Consider the following 26,791-nt stretch of genomic DNA (forward strand, 5'->3'; position numbering starts at 1 on the left):
GACAGCGGCTGCTCATGCACACTGTCCTCGAGTGTCACGTCTGTTTACGTCTGTGTCATTTGTTGTTGTTGTTGTTGTTGTTTTTGAACTTTAAGACGGAACTTTAGTTTTAATCGAGAACACGAACTCTTGACTTCCACATCCAGAGCGGAGGAGCGCACTGACGTCTAAACTTACACCGAGTTTGAGTTCACATTTCTGGACACGCTTCATGGTACGTCCGCTTGTTTTTCTAATGGCTAACGCTTGTAGTTGTTTAATAATGACATAATTACAGGCCTGTCATTGTACTAGAAGAACACACAGAGAGAGAGAGTTCCTTCTTAAGTTCGTTTTTAGACCTTGTTTTTTAAGTTCTTCGTCGCCGTGAAATGCAGCAGAACATCTGGAGGAGAAGCTCAGTCCTTCTCCTCAGAGCTGCTGGAAACCTAAACCTTTGGTAGTACAGTGTTTACAAGTGTGTGGTGTCAAATGTGAGCGTGTGTCTCCACTTTTCCGAGGAAACCTCTGCAAACAGCGCAGCGTGGAGAGCAACTCACTGCTGCTGCTGCTGCTGCTGTGGGAGGAAACCCGACAGGCTGTGGAGGCGTGTGTGCGTGTTAAAGAGTACTTTCTACTATCTTTCAAGGGTTATTGTGACTTTCATAACGTGTCATGTCACACACACACACTCTGTATTACTATATAAAGGACTATTTGCTATGTTAAAGACAACAAAAGAGTCACTAAAGAGTTGCATTTGACTCTCTCAGTGTTACTATACCACTGCTTCACAGTGCAGCACATTTAAATAATTCAAACACTGTCATATTTGACATGACGTCATTAATGTCGACTGATGGGTTTTATGATGTTTATGATATTACAACCACAGGTAAATATGACACCTTATCGTAAATGCTTGTGTTTTTTCTGTCCCTGATTGAGTGTCAAACAAAACCTGTTGAATGTGTTTTTAAACTTTGCGTTGACTCTTCATGAAGACCACATGTGTGAGGCGTCATGACAGTGTTCCTAATGCACGGTCTCTATATAAACTTGAGGGCGACTGATGATGCTTTGTGACAACCTGTACACACGTAAACAATCCATGGTAGTAATGACATGTTTTGAACTGATCTAAATCCCAGGGATGCTCAATACTAGAGCTGCAACTAACGATTATGTTCATAATTAATCGAATAATCGTTTGGTCCATAAAATGTCAGAAAACATTCAAAAATGTTGATCAGTGTTCGTCAAAACCTGGAAATGATTTGTTCTCAAATGTCTTGTTTTGTCCACGAACCACAGTGATTCAGTTTTTAATGATTTCTTTGTTACGTGGAGCAAAGAAACGAAGAAAATATTCACATTTAAGACGCTGGAACGATCAGAAATCTTGTGAAAAAAAGTCAAACTGATTAATCGATGATCAAAACAGTTGATGATTAATTTAGTAACTGATTAATAATCGATTAATCGAGTAATCGCTTCCGCTCGACACGATACACTGAGTGATGACTAGAACAACAAGCTGCTTCCTCCTTGACAATTCAGTTGTACATCAGACATGGGCGTGTGTGCGTGTGTGTGTGTTTGTGATGAGAGAGTGAAAAGTGTGGTGAAAGCCTGTCAGCTGGAATGAAGGGGGTGAAATTCATTAAAGATTATTCACCAGGTCATAATCACCACAACCCTCCCGATGACTTAGTGTATGAAGCAGTCTGAGTCAGACGATGAGGCCTCAGCTTGTTGTGTTGCTAATGACTTTGTGATAATGGAAAAACAACAAGACACAGATATAAGCCAGGCCTTTAACATGGATGTGACCACAAGTATGCACGCGGGGGTTCAGTGCTCAGTTCAGTGGTGTCTGTGGTGCACTTTCAGGATCTTCTCAGGGTGGTGAAGGCCTTGCTTGGCTCAGATAGTTCAGGGTTTGAAGAGACGTTACTTGCTGCGACCAAACCTGGACCACGACGTGAAGTTTTTCGACCTGATTCAGATGGTCAGCTCGTCAACAAGCTCTGCAGACGCCTGGCGAACGAGCTCTTCATCTGAATCGGGTGTGTTGGAGCAGGGCAACATCTAAAACATGCAGGGCAGTGTTCCCTGAGGACCAGGGTTGGGAAACACTGATCTAGATATATGATTTGGTAGATATTTGTTTGGCTTTCCTCCCATTTATCCAGGCTTGGGACTGGCACTAGGAATACACATGGGTCAATTTAGAGTGTCCAATTAACAGTGAGCAATGGGGATCGCTCATGTGTAGCCCTGGCCAACTCCCATGGTCTCCCAGAGCCATGGGGGCTCTCACTTGCTGCTCATCTTACCTTATATTATTTAGTGTGAAGGTGAATGTGAAATAGAGGCATAAATCACTCAGGGGGGGAGGGGGGGGAGGGGTCACTTGTTCTCCTGCACTAGCTGGAAGTGTAATATTTGTCAGGAGCCTCAAAAATGACTCCCCCGCCTTTGCAGATGCCACTCAGTGAAAGGAGCTTTTGTCCTCTGCAAGCTGCTCACACTGCAGAGCAAGTGATGCACCTCACCACTTCCTATTCACACCGTGCATGAGTCAGATAGGTGCACACCTGTTCCGCTTCACTGCAAGACCCGCTGGCAGCCTTTAAGACCATGAACATGTGGGATTTTTAACGGCACCCTCCACACATGGGTCACACGAAGTCCCAGTTGCAGCTTTGTTGTTGTGAAGTATCCGATTTCACTCTTGGAGTGAAGTAGTTTGCATAACTCTGTCTGTGGCCCACGTCCTCCCCAAAGGGCTGCAGAATGGTCCTGATAACAATCTAGAATTAGAGCCAAAAAATGCAGAATTAAAAAAAAAAACCTCTTGAGTGAATTGGTGTCAAATTAATATTCTAGTAATCTACATTGAAAATACAGGCCTTAAAGGTCCAGTGTGTAACACTTAAGAGGAGTTTATTAGCACAAACACCCATAAAGACGGCTTTTATAAGTGTATTATGGCTTTAAAGTGAAAGCAGTGATACAAATATATCACAGAGGAAAATGTGGGGCGTGATTAAAAAAGTCACCAAGTATTAAAAAAATATGTTTTTCTTTATTTGACATTATTAGGACTTTTTTCTGTTCTCTTCTAGAGCCAGTGTTCAGTGAAAGTTAAGAGTCACGCTCTCAGAGCGTCCACTGCTGCCTGGTGCTCTCAGTTAATTCTTCTAATAACCTGTGGCATGTTCCAAAGTGTTTTAGCTGCCGCGTCGCTTGTGTCATGTCATCACTCTCTGCTGCTTCTCCTGGTTCACTTTCTCTCCCTTTGTTCACTTTGCAGCTGGAGCCTGAAGCTGACTTCCTGTAAGGCCGCTTCACAGAGACTTCCTTGTGGCAAAGCAGGAGAGTCCACCTTCCTCGCACTGGAAGCTGGAGGTTGAAAACAAGAATGCCTCTAAGATCTTCCATTCCTGTGATACTTCTTGCAATATGTTGCCTCGCAGCTGCAGGTAAGCTTCTCTCACTATCTCTCTCTGCAGCTTGAAGGTATAAGTCAGGTTATTTCAAGTGCTGTTGTGTGGACATAAGGAAAAAAGGTGTTTGTTTGTGTATTTAGTGACAGCACTGCTGAAACTGAACTACTCTTTTTAATGAACTGATTCTAATGATTAGGGCTGCAACTAAGAAATCGATTATTTTTTCGATTAACAAATGGGAAATTAATACATACTTGACCTAATATTGCTTAAGTTTCTTTATTTCTCTGAATAATTGCATAAAAACTCCACAACGTCACATTTTACACCGTTATACAGCTAATTATCGTCAAATTTGTTTTGACGCTTTGGATAAAAGCGTCTGCTAAATGACATGTAATGTAATGTAATTATCGTCAAATTTGTTTTGACGCACAATTTCACAGGCCAATTTAAAAACAAACTTAACAGAACTGTTTTCTCCAGTTTTGTTGATGGACACGTGATAAATGAACTTACTACGAACTTACCGTGAACCTCCTTCACGCACGGCTCCAGCATGCTTCCTCTTCAGGTGCTCATGCAGCGATGTTGTGCTGCTGTGCCAATGCCAACGCTGTTCTTTGAAGGCTTTCAAGTGCTTCTTCTTCTTCTTCTTCTTTTATGGCGGTCGACATCCAGCTTAACAACATTTACTGCCACATAGACCCAACTAATCGATTACTGAGTTAGTTGCCAACTATTTTAATAATTGATTTAATCGATTAGTTGTTGTGTCCCTACTAATGATTCACTGAAAAAGATCTGCTAGTTTGTGTGTTTGTGCCGCGTATAAAGTGACGTCACAGGAGTTTTGCATGGTCGTGCTATGATGACGTCGCCCATGTTGATGAGCTACTGACTGTAATGGAAAACAATGAGCCTGATAGCAAACTGAGTAGAGTCTAGTCGAGTAAAAGTGAAAAGTAAGAGTCTTTAAAAGTAAAGAAAATATAATCTCCTTGGTTGTACCCATCGAAATAACCCTGACTTCACACGGAGGCTTCAGACAGTCACAACTGTCTTTTTTTCCCCACTCTTTTTGCAGTGCTTGTCAGAGTTGTGTGTGTGTGTGTGTGTGGGGGGGGGTTTACATATGAAAAAGTGCTGACAAGTTTAATCTCTGAACTCAAGCGCTCAGCAGGCCTACACCTCTGTGTCTCACATCCAGTGATTTACAGTCTTTAGAGAGGTGAACACAGGGGTGGGTGTGTCCTAACAACTCCTGTAAGACTGTTGTCACAGCCAAACTTATGATCCTTATCTAGCTGATGAGGAAACGTGTACAGAGCTGCACCTCTCCTGCTGACTCATGTTCCCCATGACCTTTTTATAGTCCAGTAACGCTTGTCAGTGTGAGCAGTGACTTCTTAAGCCTCTATATTCCATTGCTCTAATTGTTTCTGACTGCACATGTACAGTGACTGGAGTGGATGATTTAAAGCTGGGGTAGGCAACATGCTTTCTGTCTTATGGCCAACTCACAAGTAGAATTACACACACACACACAGGCACCAATTAGTGATACTTAAGTTGACCTCTCATCTTTATAACACACACAAGCCAGGCTTTCCGGTTACAAGGCCACTTCCATTCCTCTTTGCATGACATGACTGGCCAAAGTTTGCACCACTTAAGAAGTTGGACCACTTCAGTGTAAGGAAAGCAAAGTAGCAGACCCACAATGTCCACTGGGGCGCAACAGAGAATAACAATAGGGTGCGCAATAACCAGTGAGGGCAACTGACGTGATAGATATACGCTGCATCATGTCAGTTGATGTCTTTTGCCACCTGCTGCCTTTATTTTGCACTCCACCTTAAAGGAATACTTCACCGATTTGCATTTAGCTTTTTTATTACTGGAATAGGGAAGTATTTTTGACTCAGTTTCCCCTGAGTCGAGAAATATCTTCATTCTTTTCTTTGTTACGTGTCCACCAGTGACACTTGGTCCGAGGCTTGAAACTGCAACGCTAATTCCGCACTTTTTAGAGCCACTCGTCGGGGGATGGGACCTCGTTCTCAACAGTTACGCTCACAAAGATATTTCTCAACTCAGGGGAAACTGCGTTTGGCACAGTTTTTCAAAAATACTACCCTTATTCTAGTAATACAAAGCTAAATGCAAATCGGTGAAGTATTCCTTTGGAGTCGCAAACCTACCATCACAGCATTTGCTGCCATATGGATGCCGTAACATCTGAACCTCCTATTTGTCATTGTCATGGAGCCGTTTCAGATTCAGTTAAAATGCACATATTGAAAAACCATTCGGGGTTTGGGCCACAAAAATAATCAAATATGGCATGATTTGTAAAAAGATAATGATTTTGCTGATTTTCCTTTTCTCATTGCAAGAAAACAAATCATTGTCTTTCTGTGTTTGGTTTGACGTTGGGTTTGTGGTCATATCTGCACTGAAGTCTTGGATTTGGCTGCTACAGGAATTGTCTCCGCTCTAACTTTGGCATTGGCTTCCAAATGTAACGGTGGTTTTTGTTGCTCGGTAATGTGACCGAAATACAAAATTCGCTTAGGTTTGACTGTGGCTCGAACCACAGGGAGAACTTTGCACCTTCCTTTTGCCATTTTCCAGATTGTGAAATGTCCTGTTTTACAGGGACTGGCTTTGGATTTGAATTTACTCCTGCTCTAATCTGCAACACCGCATGTTGTTGTTCTGCGGTAGCACAGGAATAATTGCTCAGGAGGAGCCATGCTACATACTGTAACTAACACAGCATTCACATTTTTCATGCTCTCAGTCGGTTTCCTGTCAGAGTTATTATTCCAAAAGTTCTTCTCAATTCTCTTGAGGTTTGAACCACACTCCAGAGAGCTGACTATTACTCAAACAATAGCAGTGTGGTCAGTTTGTTGCTGTGGGCAGCGCAAACATCATTTCTCCTACAATGCCAGGATCTCCTGCACAATGAAGTCACGTATGAAGTTTTCCTCTGAATTCTTCCTCAAATGCTACGACGCATTGTTGCAGTGTGTCACAAGGGACAGATATTTACTGTTAGACGACCGAATGTCCTTTCCTCCAAAGTACAGTGGCACAGTGGCTTAAGGACATATCTCCCTTATCCAAGGGGTTCCTTTTTGACAATTTAAATAACATTTGAAATGACAGAAAGACTATATTTTGCTTACTTTTGGCCAGATTAGCAACGTATTTTCCACTTCAGCCAATCTTGGCCACTCACTCGTCTATTCCGTCTATTTATCTCATCTCACAGCATCTGTGTAAACAGCCACATCTGCCCCTTAAAACTTGTCAGTAGAGCTCTTACGTAGTGTTTAGATTACTCCACAATGAGTCTTCTCTCGGCGTAATGCAGCCGAGGATCTGGGCCTCGTATAACTCTTAAAGACGTCAGACTGCGAGCACCTTGACATCCATATTTCAAGCCTCTGCTCTGCTGCTTCACTCCACTTTTTCTGTGTTTTATAACCTTTTTCCTCCCTTTCCTACATCCTTACTCCCATTTTGTGGTCGTTGCTCGCCTACTCGCCAGTTTGGGTGTTTTATGAAGGACACAGCAGATTGTGGACCCTCGGGGCAGATTGTGGGCCTTGCAGAAGCTGTGCCAGATATTAATTTCAGGGACTTGCCAGGAAAAGCTCCGGCAGGATGTTGGATGTACGGGAGGCACACCGTCGGGCTGCTCGCTCACTGACAGGAGTGCTGATGTACTTTCACCTTCTTTGATAGCATTTCGTGCTTTTACTTTAAAGGAACCTGGATGAATGACAAGGCAATCCTTTATTTATATATATTATTTCTGTGTTTTTTAACGGCATTGGTGTGAATGCAAGATCCCAGAGAAAAAGCTAGTTTCTTTGCTGTCTTGATGCAATCTTGCTTCATTTCTCGGACAAGAAAGCTAATGCGTTTGTTATTTTCTTTGTTTTTAGCATTTGTGTTTTGTCAATTCAGTCACATGTCTAATTAATCCTACATGTTTAATGGCTTTGGATCTGATCAGCTTCGGAGGGAAAGCTAGAAAGCTAATGCGTTTGTTATCTTCTTTGTTTTGTGCATGATGCTGCACAACCCTGCTACATAGCATTTGTGTTTTGTCCGTTAGCATAGCCGTTAGCCATGAATGTTTGTCGGGGACCTTATTTTTTTATGCTTCATGTTTTTTATCAGTCAGATCGAAGCGGGACTGACGGAAAAGACAAAACTGAGTAAACTGATGGATTATTGATGGAAATTCTTCTAGCACGTTTGCAATGTTACAATTCCAAGGTTCACTCATGTCAAAATATTTTATTGTGAAAGAGTCTTTGCATTATGGTTGTGAAACAAAAGCAATGGCTGGAAAAAAAAAATGATAGTCATAATCACAGTCCCTGTGTTTAACTTATGGATTTTTAAATATATACTTGCAGTAAACAACTTTCGTTCTGTCTGCATTTTTGTGTAAACTTGGCAGGCAAGAGTTGCTCTGCTGCCAAAAGTGGTTTGCAATACTCTTCCCCCTCCTCAGTTGAGCAAAAGGTCTGTGTCTATACCCACAATTCTTCCTTGGGCTCAGCAAAAGAGAGGGGGGAGACTGCCAAAAAACGTATTGTGCAACCAGTGTAATGTGAGAGGAGGGACAACGAGGGGGAGGAGAGAGGGAGAGCGAGGCAGGGAAAGAGAGGCAGGCACGGGCGTGGGTCGTCTGGTCCAAATCGACACACTCCACAGTCGTGCAACGTGCCAAACCGACAGAGTCCCTTCCAGCAGGCGAAACCAGATGTTGCCCCGTGCTTCGTGAAAGAAGAGCTGGAGCAGGAGTGCAGAGGCCGCGCACTGCTCGGCAGAGCCACTGGTTTGTTTACATAGCAACGGGAGTCCCGAGCTTGTCTAATTACAGGTCTGCTCTCCCCATGATGATGCCTTTATCTTAACATCGCTGTCAAGCAGGAGGCAGCCGTTCTGGGCTGGACTGTTTTCATCTCAAGCTTATTACTCGGAGGTCACCCTCGCGCTGCCCGCTTTAATTAAAAGCTGAAGATGTTTAACTTACACTGGAATAAGAAAAAGAGAGAAGTAACTTCAGGTTTTACTCTAGGAGTTTACTGTACGTATGTTTTTGGTCTTTTACCTTTTGCCGTGCATGATGTTTTAAAGCAGAAGCCAGTCAGACCCCAAATATGACTCATTCTAATATTACTTTGCGCTTTGTTGCAGAAAACTTCCAAATGTTTTATTTTATACTTTCCTCCCAACATGACAGTCTCGCCTAACTCTGAATTTAAAATTCTATGTTAACATTTAATCAAAACTTTATGTGTTAACAGATTTTATTAATTTTTTTTCAACATGGAAGAAGTAAAACATGTTTGTTTGTTTTTTTTTTCGATAGAGCACCACATACTGTCTGTGTCTGCGTCGGCTTCTCACGGTCTGGCTCTGAGTTACCAGTGAACACAAAGGAGAAAGACCCAACACTTAAGACATTACAACAATATAGTGTTGACGATGACTTGCAATGATGAGATTACTTATCGCAAGACATGCGTCAATACTTTAATAATTACAATAATTCATATGCACACAAGTGGGTGTAAGCGGTGGTTGACTCTGCCAGTCCACATGCTGATGTGTCCCTGGGCGAGACACTTAACCCCACGGTGTTCCTGATGGTGGTGCCAGCAGTGTGTGATTGAAAAACAGTGATGCTGAGAATCACTGTATGAATGTGTAAATACAGGCCATTAAGATGTAGAAAAATGTCCCAAAAATGAGCTGAGAACATGCTTTGGAGTGATTATTAATGAACAACGTGTGCTGGCATCGGGAAATAATAGACGGGCAAAAAAACATCCCACTGTGGCAGACAGCTCGTATTGTCCAGGCTCATCCTCTCATGAAGAGGACGCTCACGCAAACCTGCAGAACCAAAGCAAATCCATCCCCCTTTCCGTTCTATCTCTGCACATTTCCAGTAAGCGGGCGTATAAATAATTTCACTCAGAGCCAGTAATGAGAGACAGCTGGGGTGATCGTGCCTTTTCCATTGTGTTTCACAGTCCTGTGAAAAAAAAGGGGAGAGAAAAGCCACCGGAGTAAAAGAGTTCTGCAGAGTGTGACTTCATTGAAGAAAGTGAGAGTAATAGTAATGAAAAAAAAAACACTGCGCTCCCTCTGTGCAGCGGACCTTTCTAAGCAAGAAAAAAAACAAAAACAAGCCAAGGCAATCATATTTTACTGTCTGACGTTTTTCAAAAGCACTGTGAGTTCACTAGAACGTAGAGTTCTTTAATTACTTGAAGAAAAGGTGCCAACAACAGGAGTTTTTCCTAAAAAACAGGCCTAATATGGGATGCTGAGCGAAGGCTTCCAGGTGGGTGTCGTTCATCGAGGCCAGCCCCTCTTGAGGCCTCACCTTCCCTGCTCCTTTTCCACCAGACAAGTCTCACTGAAAGACCGCGTCCCTACTTTGGAGCAGTCCTTTGGAAAAACAGTGAGTCTGTCCAGAAAAAGGGGAGACGAGATTGGACCTTTTTCTCTGAGCTTGATGTTTGCCTTAGACCACAAACTCTCACGTGTAATGCTTGTTTTTCAGGGTAACAAATATGTAATAGAGATGGTAGTTATTGTAACTAAACCACTCTTTAATGTAATTTGTTGGTCCAGGTGCAAATCTTCACACTTTAGTGTATTGAAATGTTGTGATAAAAACAATATCTACTGCCTCTCTGGGCAAACAATTTTAAAATGTTGCCATTTGCTCTCTTAGTTCATGCTTGCATCACTGGTACACTCTCTCCTCACCCTCTTGTCCAATCTGTGCAAGGCTTATTGTACCAGGCTCCTCCCCCTGCACCGCTCCCTCCCTTAGCTCTCAACCCACTTCTTGGCGTCAGGTATTGGGCTAGCTTCAGGGTAACCCTAACCCAGAGGAGGTTTAGGGGCCCTTGCTTTATCCTTCACGTGACGGTTGCGGGGGGTGCTGTGCCAATCTCAGCTGACATCGGGCGATAGGCGGGGTCACACCCTGGACAGTTCACCAGTCCATCACAGGGACACATACTTAGCAAAACAATGATTCAGTCGAGAGTGTCCAATTTACCTAATCCCCATATTGCATATTTTTCGACTTTGGATGGAAGCCGGAGAACCTGCAGAAAACCTGTGCACACAGGAAGGCAAACGAGTGCTAACCACTACACCAACCCTAATAGATAAATCATTTAAATATATAAAAAATGAAATCCTATCCTAATAATTTTGTTTTGTGGAAGAAACTCCAAACTTAAGAAGTTCTGATCACTGCATCACTTCCTAAATTTGTGTCAAACACTCCAGGTGGGAGCAGAGATTCAAATCAAACAGGAGCTGCATGAAGTTTAATCTTTGTTTGTTTGTTGACTTAGACTTTATTATTGTCATTCAACTGTCATTGTACACCAAGCAGTGCACAATAGAACCAAATACACTATGTATGTATATATATATATATATATATATATATATATATACATACGTACAACAATAAGATTAAAAATACAAAAATAAAACGATCTTCTGGATTTTTATAAAACAAATTACATGAGCTGAATTGGAGTATGTCTCTGACGGTGGCTGAGGCCACATGTTGGAGGCAGAAGGTGTGTCACAGAGTCACGGTAGAATCCTCAAAGGGTTGAATTTCACGGCTGTTAAATCAGCTTCCTTCAGTTTATCGACTAAGCGCAAGGACTACTGTGTGCAGGATCCTTCAAATGTATTATTTCATATCATTTTATCCTCAGAGCTCACATGTTTTGCCAGGAGGATCATTCTCAATTATATAATGAGACACACCGCCTGCTAACCTGTTCCATTTATGTTTTCGTAAAAGTCGCCCTTGCCTTGTCTCTGAAGTACTTGACTAGGAAGCATCCACTCTACGTAGTAGTCCTTGTCTCTGAGAACCACCAAAGACACCTGTGTGGTTGAGGTCTAAGGGTACTAGGAACTAGTGCCATTTTGGAATCTGACTTTGGTGTCCAATCCCTTGTAATAGAGCCAGCAGATGTTATCTGATTTACCGTAGTAATAAAATATTCCTACCCTTAGAAGGCACTCTTTTAATAAAGGGAGTAATACAGCTAGGCATTACCTAAGCAGTGACTGTTATCTCCTTCATTGTCATTACTAGTAAATCAGCACCTGCACACACTGGTGCCCTTAATAAATCACCTGCTAAGTTTGAAGCCATTCCACAGTGATGTAATGGACTAACAGACAGATGTTTCTTGAATGCCTTTAACACTATAGTTTCTTTTAAGTTGGTATTTGTCTGGTCTAACTGTCCTACCAAGCGCTTGTCCGTCTTTGGGAACTGCCTAGTTACGAGTCTTGGTTGTACATACAGTGGTGTGGCATTTGACACTTCAGTCTTCCCTGAAGAGCTGGAGCTGTCCATTGGAATGGAACAGCCACCCTCCCTCCCTCCCTCCTCCCTCCCCTCTGGCCTGTGTGAAAACGCCACATGCCTTGCCCTTTCCCACCTTCCTGACTCCTTCACACTGGGCTCACACACACTCTGGCACAAAGGCCCGGCATTGTCTGTTGATGGCAACCTGCTGCTTTTCAGAGGCTCCTGATATCACATCTGAGTGATGATGTTTTTGTAGAATTTTCTCGGAACAAAGGCGTCTTTCTGCGGCTGCTCTTTGATTGATATCAAGGGAAGAATGTGCTTGGCAGAAGCCATGCTGTAGTGACTGTGATGAGCTTTTAGGGTCAAATGTGTTCAGCTGTCGTCTGTCATTTTTACTGCAGTGCTACCTGCTAGTTTATACATCAGGAATGATACGTGCTTGTCTAGGACCAAGCAGACAGCGTGCACGCAGAGCAATTCATCGTACAAAGACACTGAAATCAATGCAATATATGATATGTGTGCCCAAGTTTATCACAACATCAGAATCTCAAACTGTCATTCCAAATATAAAGTCAGTGCAAATATGCAAATAGATTCATTTCATGTTAAGAGCGCTGGTTTTGAGTCGTTTGAGTGAGAAATGAGCCTAATGTAACAGAGATGGAGGACAGTAGGTGTGTGTGTGTGTGCCGTAACAAGACAGTGTGTGTGTGTGTGTGTGCCGTAACAAGAAAATGTGTTAAGTTCTGAAAATATGTTTGTGTTTCTCGATTCAAGTTCGGCTATAACCATAGTTTGCTTAGCATTAGCTTCAGATGCAAAGTCACTGTTGGGTTAATTTGTGTGAGTAATGGCAGTAAAAAGCAAATCATTTAATGACCATAGTTTTGTAATGAATGCAAATTAAAAAATGACTTCTTAAAACATATTTTATTGCTGTGCATTACAAAAGCACTTATAAGTCCTCCACAAGAGAGAACTCCACAGAACTCCTACTGGTCCTACAGGACATTTTTGCAAATAAGAAACCTGGCAACATGAGTGGAAGTTAGCTTGTAGCTACTTTGTGGATCAACAACATTGTGACAATGGCTATACTGCCGCCGACTACGAAACAAAACATTAGAGGATGTCAGATCACAGATCAACCGTTTGGACTTTTTTTTCTGACATTTTATGACTCAAGAAAAATGAATAATTAGATATATAATAATAATATATATAATAATAGATTAGTTGACGATACAAATAGTAATTCATTCAAAGTGTTGTGTGTGTGGCTGTGCAACGTGTTTTTTAAGCTCCACGCAGCTAGAGTTACTGTGCTCAAAGTGTCCTTCAGGCTTTCAGTGGCGCTCACTCCACACCCTCTGCACCGCTGTGACTTTTCATTACTCCTGTATGAACGTTATTAAATGACTTTGTGATGACAAGTCGTGGTGAGGCAGACAATCTTACACACATTAAACGAGGCTGACATCGAGTGTGACAGGACAAGAGACACCAGGCTCTGCCCCCGAGTCTCTGTGAGTGGATTTGCACTTGAATCACCAGGACAGACAGTTGTTTTCCTCTGCTCTGTTTACTCAGGAGAGGCGTTTCTGCCCCTGTTAGCATGAGCTGGTGGCTGATGGAGGAAGATTAATCTCCGGTGAAAAACTTCCCCCTCAACCATTCATAATGCCACTGTACACTGACGGCGCCATTGCAGCATCTTAAAGTCTTTGTGTCATTAACAGTCAAGCCTTCACTTGCTCTGGGTGCAGGTCCGGATGAGACTGTAATCCATTTGAATCTGATTCATTAAGAAGAGTCACACTTAGAGTGTTCTGAGAACTAGACTTTAGGAGCATGTGACTGTCCGTCATCTATTGGTGGGAGGAGCTCAGGACGGACTCAAAAATGTATACTTTTGTGTGACCCTGCTCACATCAGCTTTAATAACCCAGTAGCACATTAACCATCCACTTTAGTCAACGTGTCAGCACTGTCTGTGTCGTTGTTCCCGCAGAGAGTACTTCTATCAAGAGTTCTATTTTAGCCAGACGATGGACCACAACACTGGAAGTCAATATTAAAGCGTCTATTATTAATATCAAGTGTTTATTTTCAGAATAAAAGCCCCTGTGTTGACACCATATGGTATTTCACTTAAGTACATCTCCTTGATCTGCGGTCGGTTTCATATGCGTGACATCAGCCTTACTGGCCTGCGATGATGATGATGTTGCTAACATATTATCTTCATCAGCTGACACTGGAGCAGTTTTTGCGTCGCACTGAGCTCTTTTTGGATCGTCTCATGGTTTCATATTGATAATATACTGTAGCTCCAGACAGCACATGTCAGCACCCTTCAGTAAAGACATCCACTGGTAGCTCAGCCAGTCAAGTCTTTCTCTCAGTGTCTCTCAGCTGTCTCACTGTCTACACACAGTGGTTTCATGTGTTCCTCGGGGAATAAGCCCTGTCACCCACCTCATCAAAGCTGCCAATTTACTGTATATTGTCTGCATTCAGAGGTGGAGAGGAATGTGCCCACTTCCATTAGATCTGCTTACATGTGCTTTCATGTGCTGCTCTTTGTACTTTGTCATATATTTCTTTCTTTTCCACTAATGCTGATGATTTATCAGCAGGTGTCTACAGTAACGCAACCGATTAATCCGAGTACTTATACTATTGAATTCAGTACTGGTATCCAATGGCACCTACCTTTGGTTGTGTATTAATTGTAGTATAAATTGGGAAAAAAAATGTCCAAACTTTCATTCTTGGCAAGTGCATCATGATACATATGCATGCGTATATCAGTATAAAGTCATTTAAAACCTTTTTAAGTTGTGGCTCCTCCCCATTCATTTAGATAAGAGTCTTGAATATGAATATAAATGTTTGTGTTACTGTTGCTGACGTTTTCACATTCACAGGAATGTAAAACCATCACTTTGGCATGCATTTACATAATTGGACATATTTTTTTTTGCTGCATCTAGCATATAAATAAAACATAAACCATTGAAACTTCTGCCTTTCAATTGTTTATTTCAGTTGTCTTGCAGCCTGTGAGACAATCATAGACAAATCTACCAACAAAGTGCAGGTGATATCGAGTTTCACACGTGTTTGAGGGAAATCTGACTCCAGGTTTTGCACATAAATGGAGTTTACGGCTTCCCCAACAGAGTCGGCGCTCAACCTTGTCCTCCTCCCTTGATCCCATTCCAGGGTCTTCCTCTAATGCCTCCAATTTTACAGTCCAGAGATAAATCCTTTTCACGGACAAGCCGATGGAGTGAACTTACTGCCGCCCTTATGAAAAGGCTTTGCTCACTTCCTGTAGTAGTGGCTCAAGGGTCATGGGCAAGTGAGCTGTGTTGTAATGTCAACAACTAGTTATTTTTTAGTCCAAAGCCCCTAAGGAAAACAAAAAGCGGGCAGAATATTGCATTCCCTGAAGCAGTTTGCATGGTTCATGGTTCATGGGAATCGTGCCCTGCAGTGAGAAAGGGAAAGACCAGAGGATTTGTTTAATCCTGTGCTTCATATGGGAACAGGGATCTCTGAGATAAGGAGCAGTGTTCTACTTTGTGTGTATTGTCATTAAACTGGCATTATTATGTTTTTGCATTATTGGAGACGTGCATTCAGAATGCATTAAGCTTGTGCCTCCTCTCATTGGTTGTTTTCATATTACGGGTCACAGTGTTGGTTTTGTGAGGTGTGTGTGTGTGTGTGTTCACATTCATCGCCGCTGTTTTGATTTTTGATGTGCGCGATGAGACGTAATCAGCTGTTTGCTGCAGGACACTGGGAACTCGACATGTGAGGATGTGCACGCACACACGAGGGAAGGTTCTGTTTGTTTATCTACGGAAATGGCTTTGTGGGAATATCAGATTTGTCCCTAACTGGCACACACGGTGACATCACTTCCTGTGCCCAAGAGCTTGGCTCAGTTCCCTTAGTCAGGGAAACAACAAGACTATTCTATGGAAACAGTCAGCAGGGTACGACATGATAAATACACCAAAGGGAGGATCCTACAGTTACAGGAATCACTGTAACTGTAGTTACTGTAGTTACAGTCACAGTTCATGCTTTTCTACTGTGATAGTTTGGACACAGTCATGGACCTTTAACTTTTACACATTTAACTGTCACACACACGTAATGTCACCTAAAATATCACATGAGTCCACTTTTGAAAAACCCTTATAGTCTAAAAGTGGTGGAAATGAAGTAAATATTAGTGCTTCGAATCCCAGAGAAGTTTATTTAGTGTCCAGTGAACTCACACTGATACTGAAATGTATCAGCAGTGACTATTTATTCAGTGTCTTTGTCTTTAATTTGGATTTGCTGTGTTTACCCCCTGACATTGCTCCAACACTATCACTGTCAGGCTGTTTAAAGTAGAATCATAAAAGAACATAGACAATATCTGTTTTTGTACAGATTATGAATGCATTCCTCCAGCATGTGCTGCTGTGATGTCAGATGTGGTCGTTCTGTATGAAACACTTTGTGTATATTTGGTGCTAATCGCCAAAGAAGGCGTACAAGAAGAAAATAAACACAGGCGGAGAAAAAGAAATAAGTTAAAACATAATTGTTATTGTAGAATGAGTCACAGTGTCAGGAACCAGGTTGGACTGCTGTTAAAAAATGGAACTGACGCTTACGACAACTACTGCACTGAACAATCCATTGTTTTCAAATCCCAGAAATCCCAAATAACTCGGGAAATATTAAACTGAAGATTCACTGAAAACACTTATCTGACAAATCTAACTGTCAGAAAAATGTTATTTCAACATAACTATAATTCATTTTGATATTTTATATACTATTCTTGCATTCTCGTTCATGCCAGTGTAACAGGCCATAGTATAGCCCTAGTCCAGAATAAACTCTAGACTAGCCAATATCCCTCTAGACCAGACAATACCCCTTTAGACCACAATATACCCCTCTAGACCAGACAATACTCCTTTAGACCACACAATACCCCTTTAGACCAGACAATATCCCTCTAGACCAGACAATACCCTTTGACCACACTATACCCCTCTAGACCAGACAATATCCCTCTAGACCAGACAATACCCCTTTAGACCACACTATACCCCTCAGACCAGACAATATCCCTCTAGACCAGACAATACCCATTTAGACCACACTATACCCTCTAGATCAGACAATATCCTCTAGACCACACCCCCTCTAGACCAGACAATATCCCTCTAGACCAGACAATACCCCTTTAGACCACACTATACCCCTCTAGACCAGACAATATCCCTCTAGACCACACTATACCCCTCTAGACCAGACAATATCCCTCTAGACCAGACAATACCCCTTAAGACCACACTATACCCCTCTAGACCACACTATACCCCTCTAGGCCAGACAATATCCCTCTAGACCAGACAATACCCCTTTAGGCCAGACTATACCCCTCTAGGACAGACTATACCCCTCTTGTGTAAAGAATGACTTAATTCAACATTTTATTGTGGTTTCATGTAAGTGAGAAAGCAAACTTCAATCTTATAATCCACCACATCAATATCACCCTAAGAACATGTCAAATGTTTGTTAGTAGATTATTATTGACGACCTCTATATCGTACATTTTGTTAGGTTGCTGATGAAAAAAGCTAATTTCAAGAACATAGATTATTCCAGGGTAAATACATGTTTATAAATATTAGTGAGTGAGTATACTGTGTATTCAAAATCTCTCTTTACTCAGGAGGAGTATAGTCTGGCCCAGGGGGTATTGCTGTATGTCTATCCATCCATCCATTTTCTACCACTTTATCCTTCACCAATCTCAGCTGACATAGGGCAAAAGGCCAGTCTATCACAGGGCCACATATAGAGACAAGCAGCCATTCACTCTCACACCTACAGTCAATTTAGAGTGTCCACTTTGCCTGATGCCCACATCTACATGTTTTTGGACTGTGGGAGGAAACTGGAGAACCCGGAGAACACCCCCCCACACACACACATGCAAACTTCCCGCAGAAAGGCCCTTGATGGGATCGGGGAGTTGTGTATTTTTATAGCTGCATAAAAAGGCGTGCTCTTGATAGAGGTGGCTGAATGAATGATTTGCATAAAGCAAACTATTATTATGGTGTTTACTTTATGATTAAAGCAGATGGAATTATTCACAACAAATACTGAAAACACCAAACGCTTCACTCATTTGAACGCAGTAGAAATATGGCCAAGGAATAACAATGTACGGCGTCTGAACTGAAGAAATCTGGGTTGCAGAATGCAAAAACTAAAAAATATAAAAGAAATAAATATACTTTTTAAACGTGTCTTGTTGATGTTGATGCTGCTGTTTGCACAGAGCGATACATTCCAACGCTGATATCACACGGGATATGGTCGCCCTCTGACAGAATGGAAAACAACAATGATAAAAGGAATAGTAGTGAGTAATACGTTTTAAAGATGTGAGCTTGATGGAAAGCCAGCTTCAGTTTCATTTTCTCCAGCACTCCCACCTCCGTTCACCTCCTACATGTAAACTGACATCTGCTCTCAGCGCCTCTCCTGTCTCCTGCCCACTTTACTGAACCAAACACCAGGTAACAAACACATACGACCCGCGTGGATATCGTTGTCGTGATAAGTTGCAGAGTTGAAGTGTAACAAACAGCTTCCTGCATGCGCCACCTACTCTCTGCGAGGGCGATGAGAGCGATGATCTGAGTCTCTTGTGTGGTTTTTTTTTTGAAGCCACATCACTGTCTCGTTCGTTACATGTGGTTTTACAACTGTGACGTTTGTCGACCTGAACGCTTGTCAAACGCAGCCTGATGTCAGACGTGGAACGCGGCTCTTGAGTATGTTGTTTGATGGCGGCCGTGTTGCTAATGTCAAGCATCATTTGACGTTTCCTGTTGACGAAATCGTTTCTGATATATTTCTAATTATTTGTTTGATTTAGTGTGTGTGTGTGTGTGTGTGTGTGTGTGTGTGTGTGTGTGTTACCAACACAGAAACATCCTAACACATGTTTTTTTACGTGTGTGTTTACTGTATGTGTGTGTGTGTGTGTGTTTGGACCACAGGATCAGTGGGTGGCACCCAGTATACTTCAGATTGCTTTGTTCACATGGTTCAGACTTTCCCCTCGATCGAATCAGAAATTCCCACCGTGAAAGCTGAAAGGGCAGACGTGAAAGTCTGAGAAGAAGCGCGTTCGCTTTCCGCGAGGCGTTTTCTGCTACTTTGACTTTGTCGTTGTGAAAGCACTGATGTCCAGTTATTACTGAACAGACTGTGGTGTTGGCTGTAGTGTTTTGAAGATAATATGCTAACCTAAGAAAGGACACATTCCACTCAACAAAGTAAATAGTTTTATTTTTGCCTTTCACAAACAAAAGAAACGTTTTTTTGTGTGGAATTGGCAGAGCTGTGCGAAACCAGTGTATTTACCCGGCAACAATAAGTACTATTTTCTGATAGGCCGCTAATTCAAAACAGCTGTATGAATGAACTACGCACAGTGTGCACTGCCTTCATCGGTTCATAGATAACTACTTTATGTGCGATGACTTTTATCACAAATGTTGTGTGAGCGTGTGAACTTGTGCGTGACACTTGAGAACTCTGACGTCCAATGACTTTTGCCTGGGGGTCTCGGTGGTGGCCGTGTTGGAGGTATATAAAGTGTGATGAACAGCTTTAACCCTCTTATGACCATCGTGATAATCTGGCCGCCTGGATTTATGTCGATTTCATGGCTGTAGAATTGTTAAAAAAATGTTCTGAGCTGACGTCACAAACGTGTGACGCACTGGTGAATCTCATCTTTGGAAGTCCTGAGGTTCTACCACAATAAAATGTATATGGGTGCAAAGCTCTGCTTTCCGCTATCCATCCATCTTCTACCGCGTGGGGGTACTGTGCCAATCTCAGCTGACATAGGCTGAAAGGTGGGGTCACACCCTGCACAGATCGCCAGTCCTTGGTTTTTGAATGTTCTAGATATCAGAAAGAGTCTAGGAGCGTGCATGCCAAATCCTGGATGCTAACAGAAGGGTTAATCAGTTGTCCATTTCATTGCTAATTGTCTGACAGACCGTCTGGTGTTACTTGTGTAATGGGAGTGAATAACAGCAACAGCCTGCGCTAGTGCTACAGCTAACAACACTCGTACAACAGTAGAACCATAGCTTGAGTCAAGTGACACACATATTTTTAATATGACATATGTGATGTGACGTGACACCGATGCTAGTTGCATCCACACGTTCCGTACAGGGTTATTAGTGATGTCGTCCAGCACATCGCGCAAGTTTTGATCAAGTTTATGTAGCTCAGCTTGAGCATTTGAAGCTAATGTTGCGTTGTCTTGAGACGACCTGGCGTGACCTTTGAACCCAGCCTCTCTACAGAGAAACAGATGTTGATAGACGTTGTATGATGTCATGTGCCGTGAATGTGACCTGACCTCACAGTGAGACACGTCAGGCGGTGATTTAACTGGACACACACAGAGCGCTCAGTGAATGCTAAACATTAATGGTCAGGATTTAAATCTGACTGCTGTCGGCTGCGATTGGCTCGATTGACGGTGTGGGACCGTTCATTTTTACACAATATTTTGTGCATTATATTGGATTTCCTGGGTCAGATTTTGGGGAAATCAATCATCTAACCACTTTATTTCAGCATTTTTTTTTAAGAAAGTCCTAAAACTACATAGTAATGGATCATTCTCGTGGTATTTGTCGTGGTTTTGTTTGCAGCCTCTTTTGCACAGGAATTTTATCCGGCGCAATTTGGTGTTGTGGTTCTGAAATAATGCAGTCATGCAGACCTTTTATCATTTGATACAGTTGGGGTTACACTCTCTGCTTTTGCTCACATCTTTTATAGCGTTTCAGCACTCTATAATAAATCTTATAGATTACTGTTACAGCTGGAAGACCAGATTTAGCATCAGATTTTGGCCATACATACGTCACACTGAGGAAGGGTTTCGTGGTATAGTCTGCGGAGTGTCTGGTCGACTCAGGCCGGACTTGTTTTTCTGGCATAGTGAACAACAGTTTCTCTCATTCCTCTGCTGTGGGCGTTTTGGCCTGACCAGCGAAACGCCACTAGTGGCAGCTGGACAGGACCCACTCTGTGCTCCTCCATCAATGACTGAGGGAATAGAGGAGGTGGCCACAGGAGAGGAGGAGAGGAGACAGACAAGGTGACAGAAGACACAAAGCTGCATCGGGGCCAACGTTACTCTTTTTTTTTCTGGCGTTGGAGGTCGTAGGCTGATGATGGCGACGGCATATGTGATGGATTAGACATCAGCTGGTTTTAACGTGATAAAAGAACTGACTTAGCAGTGAAAGCCTTTGTCTGTTGCTGTGTATCATTGTGAAGGTTTTCCCATACAAATATTGTGGATTATTACAGTGAAACTTTATATGTTCTGGTCGTAACTGGTAGTGAAAAAAATTCTGTATAAATCCTGCAGTAAAAATACTGTAGAAACCTATTCACCTGTTACCAATTAACCTGAACAACTGAAAGTAGTTGAAAGGCACAGTAGTTATTTACTATTTAGATGCTTTAGATACTTTTTCTAATGAATCGACAAAACAAGACATTTTACAACTAAACATATACTTCACACTGTTCGTGGTTAAAGAATTCCCACGACAGCACATTTGTTGCGGGAGATGATTTTGTAGAAATGTGAGATTTATGTGATTATGTTTAGATAACATATATAAAACCAAGCAACCAAGCATCACACACACAGAAATGTACCCTATTATTTGTCCCCCTGTCCTCCCTCTCTAATATCTCTCAAAGTTCTGTTTCTTGGTGCATATAAAGCCTTAGAGATGCATAAAAACCATTAAAAGAAGTTATATTGGGCTATTGTGATGTTTCATCTTGTTAGAATATTAACGATAGTGCTGTAGCACCAACACAGTCTATTCAGGGTCCAAAGGCAACAGATAGACTGGCTACTAAAAACAGAGACTCAGTAACAATGTGCTATCACTCGCTGCTGAAGTCATCTGTAAAAAAGTAAAGATATACTATTGTGATGAGCAGTAAAACAAGGCCACATCACTCCGGTTCTTATCTTGTCATTGAACACGTCCCGTAAAATTTGAAAGGTCACAAAAACAGCGAGGGGTGATTCTTAGGGGAACACGAATGACTAACCTTACGTCAAGAGCACAAGACTTTGAATGCCTTACTCTTCTATTCATGTGGTAATCTTTTTTTTTCCGTTCTCTGTTGGATATTTAACCAGTTAGAAAATCAAGTCTGTGGCCAGAGAATATAGTAATCTCTTGGCAGCCTCCCAGGGAGAACCAAGTTTTTCTTTGTTTGTTATTCTCCATGTGTGAGGGGGAAAGTGAGCCACAGTGCCCCGGACCTGTTTGTGGGAGTGAGGAGTGATGACATGGTGAGCGTGGGGAATAGGCCTCCGTCCTATGGGAGGAAACGGAGGGGGGAGGGAGGGAGGGGAAGGAGGGGGCCAAAATAGTGATGCACAACAGGTTTTTGCCATTAAAACTGTGCTGTTATCACTGCACTGAAACACACTGCCATGTTTTAATTAGGGGGAGTATGAAAATATTGATTCACATTGATGCCACAATATTTCATGGCGCGATTGATTCTTTTACCTTCTGTTTGGATATGGACTGTGGTTCTTTACTATGAGGCTGACTGTGACACTGTTTCTAATAATAGACAGTGTTTATTCTTGCCAGTACACAGCCCTATTTCTTACAAGACAAAGAAATCTTGAAAGAAAAAGCAGCAACATAAGGGTCAGGTACTAAATGAATCAGCACTAACGTGTTGGTAACTGCTTAGTCGTTACAAGTGAAACAGAGGTTTCTGGTCTCTGTGGGTTTGGAGTAAACTTACAGGCAAAAAAGTCCAGGTTGAGACATCTGCGAAGGCTTCAGAAGACAAATATGGTAACAATAAAACATCTGTGCTCCTCTCGCTACAAGGAGAAAGGGAGTCATGCCATGATCTCTGGCTTTGTGCTGATCTAACGCGGGTTTATTGGACGGCGTGGAAAGTGAAAACAATGGCTATGTGTTCTGGGCAAAAGAAAATAAATAAATAACCCCCCCCAGTGCTGAGGCACCATCTTTTTTGAGTCAGCCGTGGAGAATTTAACATCGTTATCAAGCTGTCCTCCACTAATTATTTCCAAATGCTCCATCTGATTGCTATTGGCAACCTCTGTGTCTTTAGCGTGATGTGTTTGAAATGTGAGCGGGGGCCTCGGAGCGGGGGCCTCGGAGCGGGGGCCTCGGCTGGCACTAAAAACCCCCCCACCACAGACGTTCTGATAGCGTGCACAACTCTCTAACACGACTCTGTCTGACATACTCACAGAGTGTCTGAAGTGGGTCATACAAACATGAGATGGAAAGGAAGTTTGCACAGAGGCTGAGGTTAACCACCTGAGAGCTTGTGGCTGAAGAATAGGAAGTTCCAAACTCACTGTAGATGTGTTCCTGTAATCCAGTCAATATTAGTTAAGCTGTGTTCAGATCAGAGTCCTGTCACAACACGGTCACACACTGGGCCTCAGTGTCCTGACATCGTGCTGAGAGCTGAGCCCATGCACAGAGGTACACAGTAAAGCGTGTAGTGAACTGAGCAACACTGCATACATCAACATACAAAAAGTACGATAAGGTGCTATATAATCGAGGAAGTGAGAAGAGTATACTGTATATACTGGGAATGGGCAGCTCTAGCAAACATGCTATTGGAATATTCACCTGCTCAAATATTCCGATATTCAAAACTCCAGCTCATGGGAGCTAGCGACAGTAATGCAGGGTTCACAGTGTGTTGAGCTAACAGGAGCAGCTAATGAGATGCATTCAAGGAACCTCGTACATTTCATCAGTTCTGCAAACACACTTGCAGTCCTATAACCAAGGTTCTGCTGCCACTGCCACGTTTTGGTTATAGATGCGACAAATTAGAGTAGAAAGATTTGTTTTTATAAATGCAATCATTGATAGAACATTTGTTTTGTCATTTATTTTTACATATTATGAAGAAACTGTGATTGTGACATTCACTTGACGTTTTTATCAGCAAGTAAATAATCAAGTACTATCCCTAATAGTTACATTTTTATCGAAAATACGTCAATCAATACATTTATTTTATTGCATTTAAACACATGATTGTTCGCACTTCACTCACAATGAATCGCAAACTAATCACAGATAGAGATCACAGTCAAATATTTGATTTGAAGTTTCGCCGTCCGTAGATCTTGACTGCAGCATTTCACATTGGGGCGACTGCAGCATTATACAGATAGATATTTATATTTATATTATAGCTCATGGCTAAGAGACTGTACACACAAACATGATCTCAGGAGAATGAGAATCTGCCTTTTTTTTTTAGTTTTATTTGATCCACATAGTTCTGGCATTTTGAGAGCAAACACTGCCCTGCATGTTTTAGATGTTGCCCTGCTCCAACACACCTGATTCAGACCATCTTTTATGTTATCACTGGAACTGTTTAAACATGGTTTTGGTTCAAATTGTGGCGATTGGGGCAATTTAGTCTATGGCGCTTTGCCACAGTCGAGATGATTAATGGGAAACATTGAGTTTGACCAGTTTTTCCCATCATCATTACAGCTCCTGAAAACATTTTGATAGAATTTGATCTTGAAGACCTAATGAGTCTAAACGTATAAACACTGTCTGGAAAAATGGAAACTTATAAAGCCCTGAAGCAGATCAAAACATGACATTGAAAACCATGATTTATAGTAAAAGCCATGTAAATGAGTTGTTTAGAGCAAGCTTTTTTTTCTTCTTTCGTCTGAGAGCTACTTTGACGAAACTAAAATGCTTTTTTTTAACATTTATTCTCCTCACAAAGTGAAAAAGCTCCTTTTGTCTGGTGTTGACTTCCACAACTCAAATTTTGCCATAAACATAACAAAAATAGTATCTAATTCAGCTCCATGTGCTCATTTCTTTCTAGTTTATGATGCGTTTTGTATGTGTTTTTCTTTTTAATTAAAGGCCCTGACTGAAACCCCCACGTTACGCTACTGCCTACAGGAGACTGAGAGAACGAGATGAATTACTTTGTACATGTACAATTTCTTAGTAAAATAGTCATGACCTGGTCTGATTCTTGGTATCAGAAACAAACCTTTAAATAAAATATGATCTGTTTTCTTCAGGAAGATGTTTTCTGAAACATCTGCGTCATGTGCATGTCTGTAGTGCAGGTGTGACTTTTTAAGAGATAATGGTGCTGATAACCATTTCCTGCTCATGATTGTGTTTAGGGCACATGCTCAGATTGTCACATCACATCTCTAAAGTCTTCTGCCTCCATTTCAGAGCCATGGTTAAACAAACACAAAGACATTTTTGATATAGATATAAACAAGAGTGCTGACCTCTTAAACTCTTTGTCGTTTTAAAATCCCGTCTGTTCTGCTCTTCTGCCCCTGGTCACCACAGGGCCTTTGTCTCGCAGCCCGTGTGAGCTGCTGCCAGTGGGGATGACACACCCGGTGCAGGCCTCGCTGAAGAGCTTCACCGCCCTGTCAGGCTGCGCAAGCAGAGGCACCACCAGCCTCCCGCAGGAGGTCCACATCATCAACCTGAGGGGACACGCTGCGGAGGCACCAGACAGGAGCCCGGCAGAAGTGAGTCATCTCCAGTGAAAGAAAGTTTTTTCACTATTTTCTGCCGCTGTAATTAAGGATTTAATTGAAGCAATAACATTGAAAATGTTAGACCGTTGTGTTGGAAACTATTCATGTTGTTAAGTTCGCAACCTTTCATTAAAGGGATAGTTTGGAAGGATTTTTGGAGTTGTATGACATAGACACTAGTATTAGATTAGCCTCAGTTCTGAGTGGACAAAAGCAGTTCTGGGAGAGAGCCAGGGTCACAAAACACAAAACCATCTCACTGTTTGAAATAATTTGTTTTATTTTTAGCTTCACAAAAACCTAATGACAGTGAATTGTTGGCATTTTACAACCCCCCCCCCTCCCATTTTTTATGAGCAGAATACTTCTTGTGCTCTTCTGTCAGCACATTTCCTGATACTGCTGCTGCCTTTTGAAACCACTCCCTGTCTTCAGGTGTTTTACACGGTCCTGTCTCAAGGCTCGACTCATCAGAGTTCGGCATATTTCGACAATGAATCATGGGCCCACGGCCGTCAAATGCGCTGTGTCTGTGTTTTAAACCGTCACGGTTCCGTCAGTCACATCAGTGTGAGGAGCGGCGTGTGCAGACCTGCTGCTGCAAATTCTGCTGCTGATGTTGGTTCAAGCATTGCTTTTGCTTGTGCTATATATCACACATTCATGCACAGTATGTGCGACGATTCTGGATCTGCAGGGAATCGTCATTACAATAGAAGACAATGTTGTCTGTCATCCACGTCATGAAGTAGCTTCTTTCGTTCTGGAAGAAGCTGCTTATTATGTTAACGCCACTCTTTTTACACCAACATTCTAACTTTTTTAAATGAGGAAAAACCCAATACACACACGGTGTACACGGTGGAACAGCGCCTGTTAAATGCTGGCAAACCCGGCTGCTTACAATGCTGATTATGAACGGTTATTCGCTTAATTGCGGCACGAACACGTCTTCTACACAAAGACGTGGAGATGTGAAAACAACAAAAGTGCACTCCTAAAAGTCTGTCAACACGTTTTGACTAAGATCTACTCCGCTTGGAGACGGCGCACCCTCGCTGTCTGATATGTTCGCTGAAAATCCTAATCCTGAATATGTTCATTCACAGATTCTTAATTGATTTATTATTTGAAGCATGAATATTAATCTATACATACAATTGCAGTAGCTTGACTGCATCTATTGTGATTTAACCCCAGAAGTGA

General features: G+C 42.1%; 1 long non-coding RNA gene across 1 annotated transcript; it reads left to right on the forward strand.

Annotated features, from left to right (window-relative positions):
* Positions 1-25,573, forward strand: LOC122762137. The gene is made up of 3 exons (XR_006358661.1): positions 1-214; positions 3,299-3,467; positions 25,389-25,573. It is a non-coding gene; the product is annotated as an uncharacterized LOC122762137 (long non-coding RNA).
* The last annotated feature ends 1,218 nt before the right edge of the window (positions 25,574-26,791 follow it).

Source organism: Solea senegalensis, unplaced genomic scaffold (assembly GCF_019176455.1).
Source record: "Solea senegalensis isolate Sse05_10M unplaced genomic scaffold, IFAPA_SoseM_1 scf7180000015300, whole genome shotgun sequence".
In the NCBI taxonomy this organism is placed as follows: domain Eukaryota; kingdom Metazoa; phylum Chordata; class Actinopteri; order Pleuronectiformes; family Soleidae; genus Solea; species Solea senegalensis.